Below are 19,556 nucleotides of genomic sequence, written 5' to 3' on the forward strand. Positions count from 1 at the left end.
GCCTCTGTGACTATAAAACTTCACGTCCAGTAATTGTTGGGGAATAAAATTGCAGTGCTTCATCAATATTTGAAAATTAGTTCAATTATCATGACTGAAGTGACTTAATTTTTCTTTTAGCTGTCTTTGTATATGACCAAAGAGCTGCATACATAATTGCTTAACTAACTGAAGTCATTTTGGCGGACTGTGTCTGCTTCTGTGTTGGAAAATGGCAGCCATTCTGCACCATTATGGGAAGGCAATGGCCAAATGGAATCCCGTGACCGAGGTCATGTGCTGGAGATCTGGGTTTGATCCAGGTGGTGGAATTTGATTTCAATACAAATCTGGAATGGAAAGTCAACAATGTCCATGAAACCATTGTGAATAATCAGGAAAATCTCATCTAGTTCACATGTTCTTTCGGGAAGGAAATTGCCATCTTACCCGGTCTGACCTACATGTGACTCCAGGCCCACAGCTACCCTCTGGGCAATTAGAGATGGGCAATAAATGCTGGCCTAGCATTCCTGTAAGTAAAGTTTTAAAAAATGTTCTGTCATATGAGTGTGGTGGATGACCAGTCTACTTCTGTTGTCATATTGGAGAGGAATACAGGCAGTACTGTATATGGTGAGAACTTGCTGCTTTTCAATTGATGCTGAGTTTGAAACAGAAACTTTGCTGGCTGAACCTTGATTGACCCCTCAAGTGGCACCATGCAGCTCCTCTCCACTGCACTGGAGCCTCCAACTCAAATTACCGGTCTATTCCAAATATAGAGCCAACACTTTGGAAATGCTTTAAACCAAGTGGAATCTGCAGCCTTGTGTGTAAGTGATTCAGAGTGTGACATGAAAAGAGGAATATCAAGAAGTCAATGTTTACCTGAGAAATGATGCTAGTTTCTTTTTGATCTGATCCACAAGGCACATAACATTTCTAAACTTAGTGTAACCATCCTAAAAGACTGACATGCAGTGAAAAGTGCAAGCTAACCCCAAGTTGGATCATCTCAGATCAAGCACTAGAAATAACCGTTAGTTGAGATTTAAGAATGAAAGTCTAACATTGAATCTCAAGGCCATTGACCTATATTGAGTGATCTTGAATTTCACTAATCACTTTTTGCAATAATTTTTTTTCAGGGGAGCTGAAGGTTTCCTGTAAGTCTCAGCAATATGTTTCTGGAATTTTACAAAAGTTAATATTTATATTGTTGAATGTGGACTGTAGCAAGTCATACCGAGATGTGATTAGTTTGAAAGCATAGTTTTGTACACTCAAAAGATAATTAGTTTTGAACAGAAACTTAGCAGTGACTGCAAGAGGGGAGTGAGCTTTCAGACTGGCTGAAAGGAACCTGCACATGGTGGCACTCGTGAGAGCAGATGGACAGGTACCAAAACATGGTTTTGGCTTCAGTCGATGTCTCTCCTGCTGCCCCCTCCATCCCTTAACAGTACAGTTTTTACAAATGAACTGATGCTGAAAGCAGACTTCCACGGAATAGAAAACGGTAGACCAGAGAAGAGGGTTTACTGCCCAAAACTTGAAAATAATGAATGGAATCAATGGTTTGGATGATTGCAGTACAAAACTGAAACTGATAAACCAGAGAACTTAACTGGAAGGGTAGCTTTCTGCACTTAAAACAGCCTTTCCCCAACATACTCAAACTAAACATCAGTCCCTTGTTTGAGAATAATGACCTCATGTGTATGGAAATCTGTTCTCAAACTGCAGCGTGTCAGAGGAAAAGCTTTTACTTGTAACTTGTGCCACATGGCAAAGTTAATAAATCTTCTTGCAAGAATTCTGCTGTCTGGCAGGGAGGCAGAGGTGAGAAAACAGCTTGTGAAGATTATAATGCCAACTATTGCTGCACCTTTCTTGATACCCAATGTTTTGTGCTGATCTGCTATTATTTTCTGGCTCTTTATTTTCATCATTTATATAGTTTCAAATATTGTAAGAGCATAAGAACTCTGAGTAGGAGTAGGCAGTTCAGCCCCTCTAGCCTGCTGCTTTAAAAATCATGCTCTTCCTGTAATTTCAAAGTAATCAACAGGCTCATACTTATTGCTCATGCGTGGTTCATTGGCCATGTAAAATAGTATTAAGAGTCAATCTCATGATGTGTGAATAGAATAGTTGGGGGGAGGGGGTGGGGGAGGAGGATGAAGGACATTGGCGACTCAGTTTGGTTTTTACAACAACCCAGTAGCTCTGCTTTGATCCTCATGGAACCATGCCACAAATTATCAGTCTTATTGAATTCTTGATCTTCAGGTTACTTATACTGTACCATAAATCCAAAAGATTCCCTTAGGCCAATCACAAGTTTTACATGACTGACTGCAGCAATCATTAATCAGATTTTTAGGCAGGTTTGCTATTCAGCTAGATGTTTGCTATTTTTTCTGTGAAGTGCTTCTTATTATTAATATTATTTTTCCAAACAACCTGGGTGTTTGAACAAGTGGGATTGGGTGCATATATTGCCCTCATTGCTTTGGAACCTTCTAAATAGTTGCTTATACAGTTGAGTGACTTGTTGGGCCTGTTCAGAGGACATTAAAGGACACCACCAGCATGGTTACATGTAGGCCAGATCCAGTGATGGGGGTGGGGATGGGGGAAGCTTTTGCTGATGCACATTACTGAACCAATTAAAGTTTTAATAACAAGTTACAAACATACACATAAATTTCTTTTATTTAGCAGGTTTTCAGTTTATTTAGTTTCACAATTTGCCGTGGTGCGATTGAAGCTCTTGGTTTACGGCCCTGTGCCATAGTGATGACATTACTGTCCTTCTGGAATGAGAGACTTATTTAACTTTTTGAGTCAGATACAGGTTTATCCCTTTTTTATGATTTTACAATTAATGGGAAATCTCACATCTCGGGTTTGTTTGAATTTGACAGGTCTGCTCAAAGAGGCCAGCAGCTGAATGGCTGATGCATTTAACGAATAGTTTGACTGATTTTTAAAAAAAAATTGGCTAAATTTGGTAATAGAGACAAAAAAAACCTGCTGATGCTAGAATCCAAAGTAGACAGGCAAGAAGCTAGAAGAACACAGCAGAAGGTGGACAAGTTGATGTTTCGGGTTGACTTCTCCAACTCCTGATACTGTGTGGCTGGCTGTGTTCTTCCAGCCTTCTGCCTGTCTACTTTAAATTTGGTAACCAGCAGGCATATGCATTGTGGTGTTCAAAGATTTGTGTCTGTAGAGGTAGTCCTGTAAATTGCAAATGCTTTGGGATCCCATGTAATTATTGACATTTACTGAGATGTCATGTACTAACTTTGAAAGTTGGTGAGAAACAGAAAAGACTTTCATTTACACAGTCCTTGTTTTCATGACCTCAGAATGACACAAAGCACTTTATGACCATGCAAGTACATTTGAAGTCGAGTTGCTGATGTTATACAGGAAATGCAGTGCAGCTAATTCCCGCACACAAACAATGTAGGATTAAGCAGCTCTCCTTCTTAGTGATGTTGATTATGTTGGCCAGGATAGAGTCATAGAGATGTATAGCATGGAAACAGACCCTTCGGTCCAACCTGTCCATGCCGACCAGATATCCCAACTCAATCTAATCCCACCTGCCAGCACCCGGCCCATATCCCACCAAACCCTTCCTATTCATATACCCATCCAAATGCTTCTTAAGTATTGCAATTGTACCAGCTCCACCACTTCCTCTGGCAGCTCATCCCATACACGTACCACCCTCTGCTTGAAAATTTTGCCCCGTAGGTCTCTTTTGTAACTTTCCCCTCTCACCCTAAACCTATGCCCTCTAGTTTTGGAATCCCCGGCCCCAGGGAAAAAACTTATGCCCACTTACCCTATCCATGCCCCTCATGATTTTGTAAACCTCTATAAGGTCACCCCTCAGCCTCCGACGCTCCAGGGAAAACAGCCTGTTCAGCCTCTCTCTGTAGCTCAAATCCAGCACCCTGGCATCATCCTTGTAAATCTTTTCGGAACCCTTTCAAGTTTCATAACATCTTCCGATAGGACAGAGACCAGAATTGCACGCAATATTCTAACAGTGGCCTGACCAATGTCCTGTACAGCCGCAACATGACCTTCCAACTCCTGTACTCAATACTCTGACCAATAAAGGAAAGCATACCAAACGCCACCTTCACTATCCTATCTGCCTGTGACTCCACTTTCAAGGAGCTATGAACCTGCACTCCAAGGTCTGTTTGTTCAACAACACTCCCTAGGACCTTACCATTAAGTGTTTAAGTCCTGCTAAGATTAGCCTTCCCAAAATGCAGCACCTCACATTTATCTGAATTAAACTCCATTTGCCACTTCTCAGCCCATTGGCCCATCTGGTCAAGATCCTGTTGTAATCTGAGGTAACCCTCTTCGCTGTCCACTACACCTCCAATTTTGGTGTCATCTGCAAACTTACTAACCGTACCTCTTATGATCGCATCCAAATAATTTATGTAAATGACAAAAAGTAGAGGGCCCAGCACCGATCCTTGTGGCACTCCACTGGTCACAGGCCTCCACTCTGAAAACAACCGTTCACCACCACCCTCTGTCTTCTACCTTTTGAGCCAGTTCTGTATCCAAATGGCTAGTTCTCCCTGTATTCCATGAGATCTAACCTTTCTCATCAATCTCCCATGGGGAACCTTGTCGAACGCTTTACTGAAGTCCATTTAGATCACATCTGCCGCTGTGCCCTCATCAATCCTCTTTGTTACTTCTTCAAAAAACTCAATCAAGTTTGTGAGACATGTTTTCCCATGCACAAAGCCATGTTGACTATCCATAATCAGTCCTTGTCTATCCAAATACATGTACATCCTGTCCCTCAGGATTCCCTACAACAACTTGCCTACCACTGACTTCAGGCTTACTGGTCTATAGTTCCCTGGCTTGTCCTTACCACCCTTCTTAAATAGTGGCACCATGTTAGCCAACCTCCAGTCTTCCGGCACCTCACCTGTGACTATCGATGACACAAATATCTCAGCAAGAGGCCCAGCAATCACTTCTCTAGCTTCCCACAGAGTTCTCGGGTACACCTGATCAGGTCCTGGGGATTTATCTACTTTTACCCATTTCAAGACATCCAGCACTTACTCCTCTGTAATCTGGACATTTTGCAAGATGTCACCATCTATTTCCCTACAGTCTATATCTTCCAGATCCTTGATACCAGGGTTTACTTCTCCAGCTCCTCCTCTTGAAATAGTATCATCTTTTCTGAATGCATAAAAAAGCAGAGAGGCCTTGCTTTAAAATCAAATCTGGAAAAGCCACTTCTGACAATGCAGCACTCCCTCACCACTGTACCGGAACAGCAGCCGAGAATTTTTGTATTCACCTCTCTGGTGTGTGACTGTGGGCGGCACGGTGGCACAGTGGTTAGCACTGCTGCCTCACAGCGCCAGAGACCCGGGTTCAATTCCCGCCTCAGGCGACTGTGTGGAGTTTGCACATTCTCCCCGTGTCTGCGTGGGTTTCCTCCGGGTGCTCCGGTTTCCTCCCACAGTCCAAAGATGTGCAGGTCAGGTGAATTGGCCATGCTAAATTGCCCGTAGTGTTAGGTAAGGGGTAAATGTAGGGGTATGGGTGGGTTGCGCTTCGGCGGGGCAGTGTGGACTTGTTGGGCCGAAGGGCCTGTTTCCACACTGTAAGTAATCTAATCTAATCTAATCTAATCTAATCTAATCTAATCTAAAACCTCTAACTTCTGATTCAGAGGGGAGTGTGCTTCCAGCTAAGTCCCAACTAGCACTACCCAAACAAAGCTTTATTTTCCTGTCCCCAAAAGGAAAAGAGTGTGCAATCATTACAGGAAAGAAATAATGACCTACAGCATGGGAACAAAGTGCTTGTAAATTAACAAGGATGTAAAACTATTCAGAAATCTGGTTACCCTGGGGATTTCAGTTTGAAAACCAGTTGCATGTGCCAAGGTAAACCGGTCAGCAATGATGCAAGCAGTGAGTGAGATTGATGGAATGACCTTTTTGCAACCTTTTGTTTAGTTCCGTGCTGTAAACTTAAAAACTAATGATGTAAAAACGCATGAGCTGCAGCAGATGCAAGTGGAAGTGTTTTCCCCAATCAAAGTTCTATCCCCATGTGTAACTTTTGCTATGAAATACTGGCAAAACCTATTTATCACAATCGGCACTGAAATATCCGACGCAATAAATCAAGAAAGCCAATTTAACTAACTAGCAGTAATACATTTGTTGATCTTTGAAGCTGTAATTCCATTGGAAAGACTTATTGAGCAGCTTGGGGTAGGCAATAAATTGAAGTCCACTTCTGTGAATGAGTATTTTTTTAAAAAACTTGCTGAAGAGTAAAGCCATTCTGCAATGGCTTTAGCAGGAAATTGCAAGTGAATTTGGGTTGAAGACGTTACTTCCTCAATTGCTGTACCTACCTCCCAAGGTCACAGAAAGAACCTGAGGTGGTGACCTGAACTCAATTGAAAGCGATTGATTGCTAAGCACTGATTTTAATAAAAGGACAAGCTCATGGACAGATTGCTGAGCAAGCTGAGTCTTCAAGTAAATTCACCAAATTGAATCTGAGCTGGAAATGTGTGTGTGAAATAGAATTCAGGAAAGGTATGGAAAGTCCTCATCACTGATGTAGTGACCAGATCAAACTCCATTTTACTGCTTGGAGTTCAGGGATTTGCATGTGTTTCTCCCCCTGTTTTTCAATGAAAATCATATATCACTGATGTTGCCTGCTAGGCATTAGTAAAATCCTCTTCTGGTGGAAGAAATAATGCTGCCATGTGTGTCTCTCCTCTTGGCCGTGAATAAAATATAACTCTGATCCAGTAACCACCGTGGGAAGGTTGTTAGACCACCATGGCCTCTCTGACCCCCTCAGACATTAGTGTCTGTCGACTGCGTGTTCAAAGCAAAAAGTTATCAATTTTCACTTTGCCAATGTCTGAACTATTCATCCGTGAAGTGCATTCATGAAAGAGAATAGACTAGGAGTGATTACGTTTGTTTCAGTCCTGAAAACTGCATTGTGTGCGAATGTGCAGTTCAGTACTAAAAATTAACTGGGGATGAACAATAAATGGATTACTGTACTATGCTTTTTCTGTGAATCACTGGCTTAAAAAATACCTGGAGAGTTGCTATGTTTGAAAGAAAATGCTTTGGACTGCAGATTTGACATTGGTGTGACTGTTAATGTTGCCAATGCTTTGTCTTAAAACAAAATTGCATGTCCAAAATGCCAGACTTAGAGTGTAGCTGGAGCCTTTGGATGTATTAAAAGCAGAGGCTGGAATGAGGCCAATATTGAAATACTGATATTGTGCTGGTTGGCACGATATACAGGTGAGTGCAACGTGGTTGCTGTGTTTCCTCCATAACAGTAGTGATTATACTGCAAAGATACTTGACTAGTTGTAAAGTGCTTGGAGCCATTCTGAATTTCTGAAAAGACCTTTTTTTTAACTTAAGTGCCATGTACTTTTGCATTTATTTTGGAAAATATTTAATGGACTTCAAACAAATAGAAGAGAACAGCTGAAGGTCATAGGTTGGGGTCAGTTGGTAAATATGTGGAGCAGCAGTAGAGGTATTCAAGGAGAAAAATACATAGATAGCTATGAAATGCAATCAAGAAACGTTTAAACTGATGCAGCAATGCAAATTTTAATAAATTGACTCATGGGATGTGGGCATCGATGGCTGGGCCACATTTTACTGCTCATCCTTGATTGTCCTTGAGAAGGTGGTTGTAAGCTGCCTTCTTAAACCACTACAGTCCATGAGCTTTAACTAAACCCACAATGCTGTTAGAAAAGGAGTTTCAAGATTTTAACCCAATGGCGCTGAAGGAATGATGATATATTTCCAAGTCAAGATGCTGAGTGACTTGGAGGGGAACTTGCTTGTGCTGGTGTTCCCATGTGTTTGCTGACCTGGTCTTTCTAGGTGGTTGTGGGTTTCGAAGGCACTTTCTAATGAGACTTGGTAAGTTTCTGCAGTAGTTTGTACACACTGCTGCTACTGAGCATTGATGGTGAAGGATGTGGATGTGGTGCCAATCAAATTGACTGCTTTGTCCTGGATGGTGTCAAGCTGCTTGAGCATATTTGGAGTTCCAGGCAAGAGAGGAATGTTCCGTCACACTCCTGATTAGAGCCTTTGTGATGAACAGGCTTTGGGAATAAGGAGGAGAAAGTGAGGACTGCAGATGCTGGAGATCAGAGCTGAAAATGTATTGCTGGAAAAGCGCAGCAGGTCAGGCAGCATCCAAGGAGCAGGTGAATCGACGTTTCCTGAAGAAGGGCTCATGCCCAAAACGTTGATTCTCCTGCTTCTTGGATGCTGCCTGACCTGCTGCGCTTTTCCAGCAACACATTTTCAGCTTTGGGAATAAGGAAAGTTACTTGCGACAAGATTCCTAGCCTCTGACCAGCTGTTGTAGCCATTGCATTTGAATGGCAGTCTAGTTGGGTTTTTGATAGATAGTAACCCCCACAATGTTGATAGTCGGGGATTCAGTGATAGGGGATTCAGTGATACGGGATGTCAGGTGGCAATGGTTAGTTTGGAGATGGTCAATGCATGGCATTTGCTATGGCAAATGTTACTTGTCACTTTTCTGGACATGAAATGTTTCAGTTTGGTTGAAATTTGACTTTCCCTTGCAGCAATAGGTCAGTTTCATCAACACTGCATGTTAGTAATGACTACTGTCCACCCTTGATGTTTTTTAATTCACTTGTGGAGATATGGGCATTGTTGGCTGGATTAGCATTTAATTCAGGATAATATCTTGCGCTGAGGATACCTAGCTGCAATGGAAAGGCATTAAGTTACTGAGAGATGATGAGTTTTCAGTTTCCATGAATCCACGCTACTCTTTATTTTCTAAGCTGATCTGTTTTTGCAGCCACCTGGGAAAGTGCTGTTACTAACTATGACCAGAAATTGATTTAAATTTTATATAAAGCCCATTCCAATCAGGAGCGGAAGTGTCTTCTTTTATAGACGGAAAGGGCTTTTCCAGCACCAAGTAACACAAACGTCGTTTTTGTAAGCAGCTACCAGTTCATATAACGTAATTGGAGTGAGAAATTACTGCACATTTACACATGTATTTGAAATAATGGCGGCCTTTAGCTCAGAATGTTCCCCCCCCCCCACCACAAACTCTCCTTATCCACCACAGTTAAAGCCACGTCAGATCTCCTACACCCCCGTGACTTATTTCTGCTAGTAATCAATTTGGAACCAATGATTGATGGAATTTGCAGAAGCTGATAAATTTTGAGAAATGAAAAGCTTTACTTGGTATTGCTCATGGTTCAATTAGTAAAACTCTTCCCTCAGAGTTAGAAGGTTGTGGGTTCAAATCCTAGAGAATGATTAGAGCAGGAAAAAAAAGCTGACACTCCACTGCAGTATTATGGGAATGCTGTACTGTTGATGTGTTATTTTACTGACAAAATGTTAAACTTAAACATCCATCTGACCCCTCAGATGGCTTAATAAATCCCTTAGCGCTATTTAAAAGAAAAATGGGGGAATCGTGCTGGTGTCCTGACCAATATTCATCTCTGAATCAGCATCATCTGGACATTGCCACATGTTTTCGTGAGCTTGTGGTGTGTCATTTGGCCTGCTACGTCTTCTGTGTTAAAAGTGATGGTTCTCCAAAGGTACTTTTTTGGCTGTAAAATGCTGTGAGGCATCTGTGGTTATTAAAGGCACTACACAGATGCAAATCTGTTTCTCTTTCCTTTTTTAAAAAAAAATGTAGGCCCCTAAACAGCAAGATGTCATGCTTTCCTGCACATGATCAATGTTGTTTTCTGCATCCTGTCAGATTTGTCATCTGCATGTACGCAAAGGGTGAAATATCATGTTGCACACATGAAGTCTGCTTTTTATCAGCTGGTTTTCTTAGTCATCTGGTGCCTGCAAGAATAAAAGATGCTCACATTCTTTTAAAATGTAGTTTTAGAGTTTAATGGTTGAATGTCTCTTTGGGCGGTCTGTCAAGTGGATTCTTTTGGAGGCTGTTTGCTCCAGGAGAGGCCTGTTTGCTTCAAACTTTGGATCTTGGATATTTTTTGTTTTGTGTGGACAGTGTTTCAGGCTTAGTGTCAACTTTTACACACTTGTTAAAGAAAATTGTTGCCATAGTTCATTGCACACATTATCTTAGACTTGACTCCACGTGAAACTGCTTTGCTGGGAGGACATTTAAGTACTTACTATATCGTTCAATCATTTTGCATTTTATGGGATTTATAGGACAGGAAAGGCCATTCAGTCCAAGTAGTCTGTGCTGATCGTAATACGCCATACAAAACGTCTCCTGTTTTACTTGCTCATCTCCATCTTTCAGCATTTCTTTTGATGCCCTTTTCTCTCTGCACTCATCTAATTTCATTTTGGAAGGATCAAAACCATTTGCCCTAATCACTTCCATGGAAACATGACCCACATTGTAACTGCTTCTGAGTAAAAGTCCCTTTCTTTCCCAAATGGATTTATTAGTTCAGGAAGACTGCTTCAAATTTGGTTCCGCAAAAACTGGATATTTACATAAACTTTCGCGGATCAATTATAATCGAGTGAAATAAAAAAAAATTACTTGGACAATTCAATTCGGCCCTGTATTAGTACTATCTGGCCCCACACGAGTTATTAGCTTCACACACTGCTGTATGCTGTGCTTCAAGTGATCCTTGTCCGCACCTGACCCATCTTGACCTGAACTGCCAATGACGTGGCCCACTCGGTTGCCCAACTTTGATCCTGAGAGACATAGATCTAAGGCACTGTGCCTGTAGCTATTTCAGATTTATGGCCCCAAGTTTTGGATTCCATCCCAAGTGAAAACATTTACTCCAAATTTACTCTGTCCAGTCCATTCAGAATTTCAGCCCATAAGGTTCCCTTTAAGCCATCTTTTTTCCAAAAATAAAGATCATCACTCATTCATAAGAGGTTGTAAATGCCATTGTTCTGGTACAATCTTTTGTAAATCTTCTTTGCACTTTCTTCAATCTTTATATATTGTTTTTAGTATGGAGACCACAAAACTGCACAGAATACTTAATGTGCAGCCTTTCCAGAGCTTGTATAAACTTATCAAAACTTTGCCACATTGAATTTTGTTTGTGGACTGCCTTTCTAACTGAGGAATAGTTAATGGCATTAATATTCTGTTTTGAGGAATAGTTTGTATTGAAACTTAATGATGCATTGGTTATGTTGTATTCTTGCTAATGCATGTATGATTATCAAGAATGTAAGCTTCTAATTGAAACTGAGAGTTGTTATTACTGCAGCCAAATGACCATCTTAATATTTAAGCCCAGCCACTTTGAGCATATCGGTTAATTCCAGCTCCCTCCTCACGAAACATCTATTTGTGCAGATGTTACTAGTCACCACCTCACCTCTCACAAGTGATGAAAATTCTTAAAGTGAAATACTGCAGATATTGGAAATTTTAAATAGAATCAGAAAATGTGAGATAGTCAGGAAATCTGGCAACATTTATAGGGGGAGAAATAGTACGTTTCCTGTTTTTGACCTGCCGTCAGAATGTAGCCTTTGGATCCTGGGCCTTCATCAGTTCCAATTCCAAGGCTGATATTTCATGACAAGGAACATCAATTACACTACAAGTGTTCCCGATGTATGCATATCCAAATTGCGAATGCCAATCCCATACAGATATCCGATGTATGAATATTTCCTGTACTTATGAACTGTAGCTTTGTATTGTCCTGCATTTGGTTTTGACTTGTGTACAAATTGACTTGCAAACAGACTCTGAACCCCTTTGTAACCCGGGAAATGTTTGTATTTTTGCTCATATTACCTTGAAATATTAAAAATCCTACTCTGCATTCTACTTGATAGTGATACCATCTACATTCTGTTTTGATAGTCACTGGCCATCAGTGGCTTTTGGAAAATGCAGTGCCACTTTTAACTGCCCCTTCATCTGTAAAGTGAAGGCAATGTGAGAAGTTAGGAACTGTTTGATCCTTTGTTATAATAGCAACAGCCTGACCATTTTCATTGTCTTTTGCTGCTCTCAGTGTAATCATTAGATTTTTTTGAATAATTGCTGCCCACCTCACAACCTGTTGAAACAATGTGCCAAAATACAGTTACCAGACTTGTGAAATGATTAGATTTCTGTGTAGTGAGAGAATAATTTAGAATTCCATTCTTACTCCATTGGAACTGATTCAGGCTCAAGATCCAGAGGTTACATTGTGATGGCAGGTCAAAAATCCAGAATGCATTTGAAATTTTTATTTGTGTTGATACAATTCCACTTAATCATTGTATCGTTTGTAAAATTGTCGTAGATGGTTTAAACATTTCTTAAAAGATTCTTTGGTTTCTCCAGTGAGGAATTTGCAATTTCCATGTTAATTCTCACTGTGCACTCGTGATGGCTATGAAACACAAATATCTTTGTGGGGTTTTGGTTAAGACAGTGGGGTTGAATTTATGGGGCTCACTGAAGCACAATAGAAGTTGGAATGGAGTGAAATATCTGGAAGGAACATGGAGGTTGGAGGAACCTTTGCATTCCTGTTGCGCTGGCATTTAGCAAGAACAACCTTCCTGCCCAGGGGCAAACGGTCCCAGTTGCAGCCTGTGCTATGTGGAAAGCTCTGTTAAACTCGGGAAGCCTCCCTGCATGTTTGAGGTGTGAGGATTGCACATTCTGTGATCAGTGATCATGGCTACATCTGTGCTAATGACCCAATGCCTTCAGCAACCATGCAGCCAGGTTCCTCCTCAGCAAGACCTGCCTGACTGGCCTCTGGGATGCCTGACACCTATTCATTTGCTTGTCTATCTACGAGCCTCTCAGCAAGGTGTAATTTGAGCAGTAGCCACTGTTCCTGGTAGTGCTGTTGGGACTAAAGAGCTGCCAGCCTTCATTTTGATCAGCCCATTAGCTGCAAGAAAGCACAAAGAAATTGGCCGGGCCTGCCCCCAAATAGCTGAGTTGGGGCCCAGCTTTTCAGCCCAGGGTCAGTCCAATTGCCTCGTGACCAGATCCAGCCCAGCGTGTATAGGGGTTTTAGTCCTATGTCAAACTCTATTTTATCTGCCCTACTTTATGCTGCACTTTTTATTCATTCACAGGAGGTGGGCGTTGCTAGCTAGGGCCAGCATTTAATGCCCATTCTCTAATTATCTACAGGGCAGTTAAGAGTCAGCCACATTGCTGTGGGTCTGGAGTCAAGTGTAAATCAGAAGAGGAAACGACATGAGTGAACCAGATGGGACTTTTCCAACATTCGACAAAGGGTACAGGGTCATCAATAGATAACTAATTCTAGACTTCTACTGAAACCAAATCCCATCAACTGGGTCTGCGATAGTACCACCTTCCCTTACTGAAGACAAAAAAATCGCAAGGAGAGTTTCATAAGTTTCCAACGCAAAATTTACTGAGAGTAATGGATGAATGGGTCTATGTGATGGGAATCAATTTGGGGAACTGCAGAAACACGTGTTTGTTAGTTCTGTTAGTTTTATAGCAATAAACTGAGTGTGTGCAAATAACTGTACAGCACCCAAGTAAGTGATTGGGAAAACTGTATTCAAAAACAGTTTTTTAAACAATTTTAACAGGTTAGATGTTCGAAGAACTTGCCAACATTTTTCTTTGGAAATGGATCTCTGCTGACCTTTAATGAATTCAATAAGTGAATAGCGTCTGTCGATCACAGTGTATAAGTCGATCTTTGAAACCTCAAACAGCCATCCCAAAAATGGGTCAGCTTGTACACTGAGTATAAAATGTGAATTGTGGTGACATTGGTCAGCATTTTGAAATATGGGGAAAACCCACAAATATTTCAAGTAAATAATATGGCATCTTTGATTGTATGAATTCATTAAGTGTATGTTTACCACAAATAAAATGTTTTAGAAAAAGTCAAGCCCTTTGTCTTTAGGATCCAATACAAAAAGTTAATCAAATTCATTCTGAGATACATTAGCTATGGTATCATCACAATGATCTCACTCTGAATCAGATGCGGTACTTTCGGTTTCAGAATCATATATCCAGAACAAATCCACTTCCTCTCCATCCATTAAATTGGATATTCTACACTTTTAGGAGAAAGTGAGGACTGCAGATGCTGGAGATCAGAGTTGAAAAATGTGTTGCTGGAAAAGCGCAGCAGGTGAGGAGCTCCCTACCTTTTTACCTCAGCCTGCTTGGCACACCTTCCTCATTCCTGAAGAAGGGCTTATGCCCGAAATGTCGATTCTCCTGCTACTTGGATGCTGCCTGACCTGCTGCACTTTTCCAGCAACATATTTTTCTATTCAGCACTTTTGTGCATTAATAACAACCCACTGTTTGACGATGAAAACCATGCAGCCCATCAAACGAAGCAGCAAGTGCATTTCCACTGTCTATCCAGGGTTTTTCTCCATCAACCCACCATTGAGTGCAAAAGTGATCTTCAATATTATTTTTTATTTGAGTCATGCGTCCAAAGCTTGAACTACTGACCTTAATTACCTGACATTACTGTTTTGGCTTATATGGGATTGTAGGGTTTGGTTAGCTCGGTTGGCTGGAAGGCAGGTTTGTGATGCAGAATGATGCCAAAAGTGCGGGTTCAATTGCTGTAGCTGCTGAGGTTACTGTGAAGGATTCTCTTTCTCAGCCTCTCCCCTTGCCTGAGTTGTGGTAACTCTCAGGTTTGAACTCTACCAGCCTCCATTTTCCCTAATGAGAGGACATCTCTATGGTCTGGATTGGAATCTGTCCTGCACTAATAAGCTACCTTCTTTAGCTGAGTTAGTGTGACAGATATTCCATGCATTTCCTATACCTCACTCCATCATTATCCATCCAACTTTTGTCATGGACATGTCCAGAATCTCCTGCTGAGAACTTGAATGTCAGCATGGTTTTATGTTTAAAAATTCCCATAAGCTTTCCTTTTGTTCCATTGACCGTGCAGGCTTGTACCACAGTGGATCTTGTTGTTTCGTGACCTGTTGTTTTCATTCGAACTTTACCACTCTGTAGTTCAGCTGCTGAGCATATCAACATTCACGGTTCCTCCATGTTGCTGATATGACCTAATAGGTGCTTGAGTTTCTGCTGCTGTTTTGATGATGAATCGCTGAAAACTGGTCATTTTGGCATTGAGGACTTTTGGTAGTTTCTGAGCAACCCTGGTCTTCTGTTAAAACATGATACATAATTTTTGGTGATGAAGTAACCAGGAAACATATTAATGTATGCTTCTTAAAATCAGACCAGTGGATAGTTTCCTGGTGCATTTGGCATTGGGTGTCTTCATCTTCCATTCTTGAACCAGTTTTTCATTAACACCAAATTCTCTTGCTGCAGTTCAGTTATCTGACAGTTTAGCAAATGATGTGCCTTTTGGCTTTATGTTTAATTATTTTTGCCGACTGACCCGCTAGGGCAGCATGGCGGCTCAGTGGTTAGCACTGCTGCCTCACAGCCGCAGGGACCCAAGTTCGAAACCAGCCTCGGGTGACTGTCTGTGTGGAGTTGGCAAATTCTCCCTGTGTCCGTGTGCGTTTCTTCTGGGTGCTCCCGTTTCCTCCCTCAGTCCAAAGATGTGCGGGTCAGGTGAATTAGGTGTTAGGTGCAGAAGTCAGAGGGAAATGGGTCTGGGTGGGTTACTCTTTGGAGGGTCGGTGTGGACTTGTTGGGCAAAATGGCCTGATTCCATACTGTAGGTAATCTAATCTGTTTGTTATTTTCTATGTGCAGATATAGAAAACGTAGAATATAAGAGCAGGAGTAGGCCATTTAGCCCTTGGAGCCTGTTCCACCATTATGTGTGGGTGTGCCTTCTACACATCTCACTCGTATGACCTGTATTAATGTCTTTCTCAATATACCACCTTTATACGGCAAGTCAAACATCTATTAGTGAGATTAAAAAAAAGTACAGGCTAACTCCTAATGGGGGCATAGCAGTTCTTAGCAGTAAACATGGTCAACGTATACCCCAAATCAGGGCTTCAGCAAGATTTTTGACATCAATATAAAATGAGGCCAAGTCATTATGTGCTGTCATCTCCAGTAAAAGAACAAACCATTTCATTCACATCAAAGAAACCAGGCTGCTTGTTAAAGCAAATCCATTTGATCTTTTGATCAAAAGACATGGTCCAAAATTAAGTAAGTAATTCACATGTAAAATAAGCCTCAGTCAGATTTACAGCTACCAAGGGAGAGAGTTCCAACAACCCACTCTCAAATGAGATGTGCCTTTCCCTGACTAAAAATATTAATTCTTCAGCAAACCTGAATGTACGCATTTGTAATAAAGATAAATCTATGTATTTGACTTCATTTTTGCTTTTTGATTTCCTGTCTGCCAAGTTGGTGCGAGGTCACCGCCCACCTGTATTATTGACCAGACACTCAGTGCCATCAGCCTTATAAATCCATGGCAACCAGAACATGTCAAGTATTTTGTATAAAGCGATTCGCCTCCTGGCTCTGCCAAGCCTTGCCTCTTCACTATCTCTCGGGTACATGACAGGGTGGGATGGAATGTGCTCCATTTGCCTGGGTGAGTACAAGTGCATAAATACTCATGGAGCTGAGCACCATCCAGGATGTGGCAGTTTGATTCATTGGTTCTGTATCGACCACCTTAAGCATTTGCTTCCTCTACCAATGGTGCACAGTGGCTATGTTACCATCTGCAGGATGCATTGCAGAAAATGATCAGTACTTCTCTGATGGCATCACCAAAACCCATGATTTGTACAATCACAAGAAGGGTGAAAAAACAATGTACATTTAGGTTCTCTATAACATGTGTTTCCTCAATGCGAACAACATTCAAGAAGCTTCACACCACCCAAGCCAAAGCAGTCCACTTGATTGGCACCACGTCCACAAACATTCACTCCCTCTTCCACCAATGCTGAGTAGTAGCAGTATGTACCATCGTCAGGATACACTGCAGAAATTCACTCCATCTCCTTATACAGCACCTTCCAAATACATAGAGTCATATAGATGTACGGCATGGAAACAGACCGTTCAGTCCAACTTGTCCATGCTGGCCAGATATCCCAACCCAATCTAGTTCCACCTGTCAGCACCCGGCCCATATCCCTCCAAACCCTTCCTATTCATATACCCATCCAAATGCCTCTTAAATGTTGCAATTTTATCAGCCTCCACCACTTCCTCTGTGTGAAAAAGTTGCCCCTTAGGTCTTTTTTATATTTTGCCCCTCTCACCCTAAATCTATGCCCTCCAGTTCTGGACTCTCTGACCCCAGGGAAAAGACTTTGCCTATTTACCCTATCCATGCCCCTCCCATGACCACTTCTATCTCAAAGGACATGGGCAGCAGACACATGGGAATACCACCATCTGCAAAATTAACACCCAAACCACTCCCACCCTAACTTGGAAATGTATTGCCATTCCTACAGTTGTTGGGTAAAAATCTTGACACCCCTTCCCTAATGACACCATGGGTTCGATCTACAGCACATGGAGTAGTGGTTCAAGATGGAGCTCACCAGTACCTTTTCGAGGGCAATTAGGGATAGTCAGTAAATGCTGGCACAGCGAGTGAACCAGGATCCTCTAAATGTATCAAAAATTCATGAACAGCCTAGTTGATTATTATTCCCAAAGTGATAAAGACTATTTTTGTCTTGTCTTAATGCTGCAACTAAAATCTGCTAACTCAACATTTGTACAGACAAAACAGGAACTTTTAAGATTTGTATGATTTTCTGTAAAACATGGCAAATAATTTGACCTGGTATCGATGACCATCCTTTATTTTTGGGCAACAAGAATCCTGCATTAGACAATAGACAAGAGGTGCAGGAGTACGCCATTCTGCCCTTCGAGTCTGCACCACCATTCAATATGATCATGACTGATCATCCTTCATCAGTATCCTGTTCCTGCCTTATCTCCATAACCCTTGATTCCACTATCCTTGAGAGCTCTATCCAACTCTTTCTTAAATGAATCCAGAGACTGGGCCTCCACTGCCCTCTGGGGCAGAGCATTCCACACAGCCACCACTCTCTGGGTGAAGAAGTTTCTCCTCATCTCTGTCCTAAATGGTCTGCCCCGTATTTTTAAGCTGTGTCCTCTGGTTCAGCACTCACCCATCAGCGGAAACATGTTTCCTGCCCCCAGAGTGTCTAATCCTTTAATAATCTTATATGTCTCAATCAGATCCCCTCTCGGTCTTCGAAACTCAAGGGTGTACAAGCCCAGTCGCTCCAGTCTTTTAGTGTAAGGTAGTCCCGCCATTCCAGGAATTGACCTCGTGAACCTACGCTGCACTCCCTCAATAGCAAGAATATCTTTCCTCAAATTTGGAGACCAGAACTGCACACAGTACTCCAGGTGTGGTCTCACCAGGGCCCTGTACAGCTGCAGAAGAACCTCTTCGCTTCTATACTCAATCCTGCTTGTTATGAAGGCCAGCATGCTATTAGCCTTCTTCACTACCTGCTGTACCTGCATGCTTACCCTCATTGACTGGTGCACAAGAACACCCAGATCTCTTTGTACACCCCTTTACCTAAATTGATTCCATTGAGGTAGTAATCTGCCTTCCTATTCTTGCCACCAAAGTGGATAACCATACATTTATCCACATTAAACTGCATCTGCCATGCATCTGGCCACTCACCAAACCTGTCCAGGTCATCCTGTAATCTCCTAACATCTTCCTCACATTTCACCCTGCCACCCAGCTTTGTATCATCAGCAAATTTGCTAATGTTATTACTAATACCATCTTCTATATCATTAACATATATTGTAAAAGCTGCGGTCCCAGCACTGATCCCTGCGGTACCCTACTGATCACTGCCTGCCATTCTGAAATGGAGCCGTTTATCACTACTCTTTGTTTCCTATCAGCCAACCAACTTTCAATCCACGTTAGTACTTTGCCCCCAATACCATGCGCCCTAATTTTGCTCACTAACCTCCTATATGGGACTTTATCAAAAGCTTTCTGAAAATCCAGGTACACTACATCTACTGGATCTCCCTTGTCCATCTTCAGAGTTACAGCCTCAAAAAATTCCAGAAGATTAGTCAAGCATGATTTCCCCTTCATAAATCCATGCTGACTCTGACCTATCCTGTTACTACTATCCAGATGTATCGTAATTTCATCCTTTATAATAGATTCCAGCATCTTTCCCACCACTGTGGTCAGACTAACTGGTCTATAATTTCCTGCTTTCTCTCTCCCACCTTTCTTAAAAGTGGTACGACATTAGCCACTCTCCAATCCGCTGGAACTGATCCCAAATCTATCGAACTCTGGAAAATAATCACCAACGCATCCACGATTTCTCGAGCCACCTCCTTCAGTACCCTGGGATGTAGACCATCATGCCCCGGGGACTTATCAACGGGGACCTAACAGTCTCTCCAACACCAATTCCTGGCAAATATAAATTCCCTTAAGTGCAGGTCCTTCAGCCACTGTTACCTTGGGGAGATTGCTTGTGTCTTCCCCA

At 41.8% G+C, this 19,556-nt stretch overlaps 1 protein-coding gene across 3 annotated transcripts in view; it reads left to right on the top strand.

Annotated features, from left to right (window-relative positions):
* Window positions 1-19,556, top strand: part of LOC122550088 (cyclin-Y) — a 238,936-nt gene that overhangs the window by 132,017 nt on the left and 87,363 nt on the right. Inside the window, exon 1 of one of the 3 annotated variants that reach the window (XM_087987533.1) lies at window positions 7,304-7,352. The exons of the other annotated variants lie outside the window; for them this stretch is intronic. The gene's annotated coding sequence lies outside the window, so the exon portion shown is untranslated. Of the gene's footprint in view, window positions 1-7,303; window positions 7,353-19,556 lie in introns of those variants that run through there. 3 annotated transcript variants of the gene reach the window in all.

The sequence above is a fragment of the Chiloscyllium plagiosum genome, unplaced genomic scaffold (genome assembly GCF_037043375.1).
Source record: "Chiloscyllium plagiosum isolate Xiang-an unplaced genomic scaffold, Cpla_swu_hap1 HiC_scaffold_5, whole genome shotgun sequence".
NCBI classification, from domain to species: Eukaryota; Metazoa; Chordata; class Chondrichthyes; order Orectolobiformes; family Hemiscylliidae; genus Chiloscyllium; species Chiloscyllium plagiosum.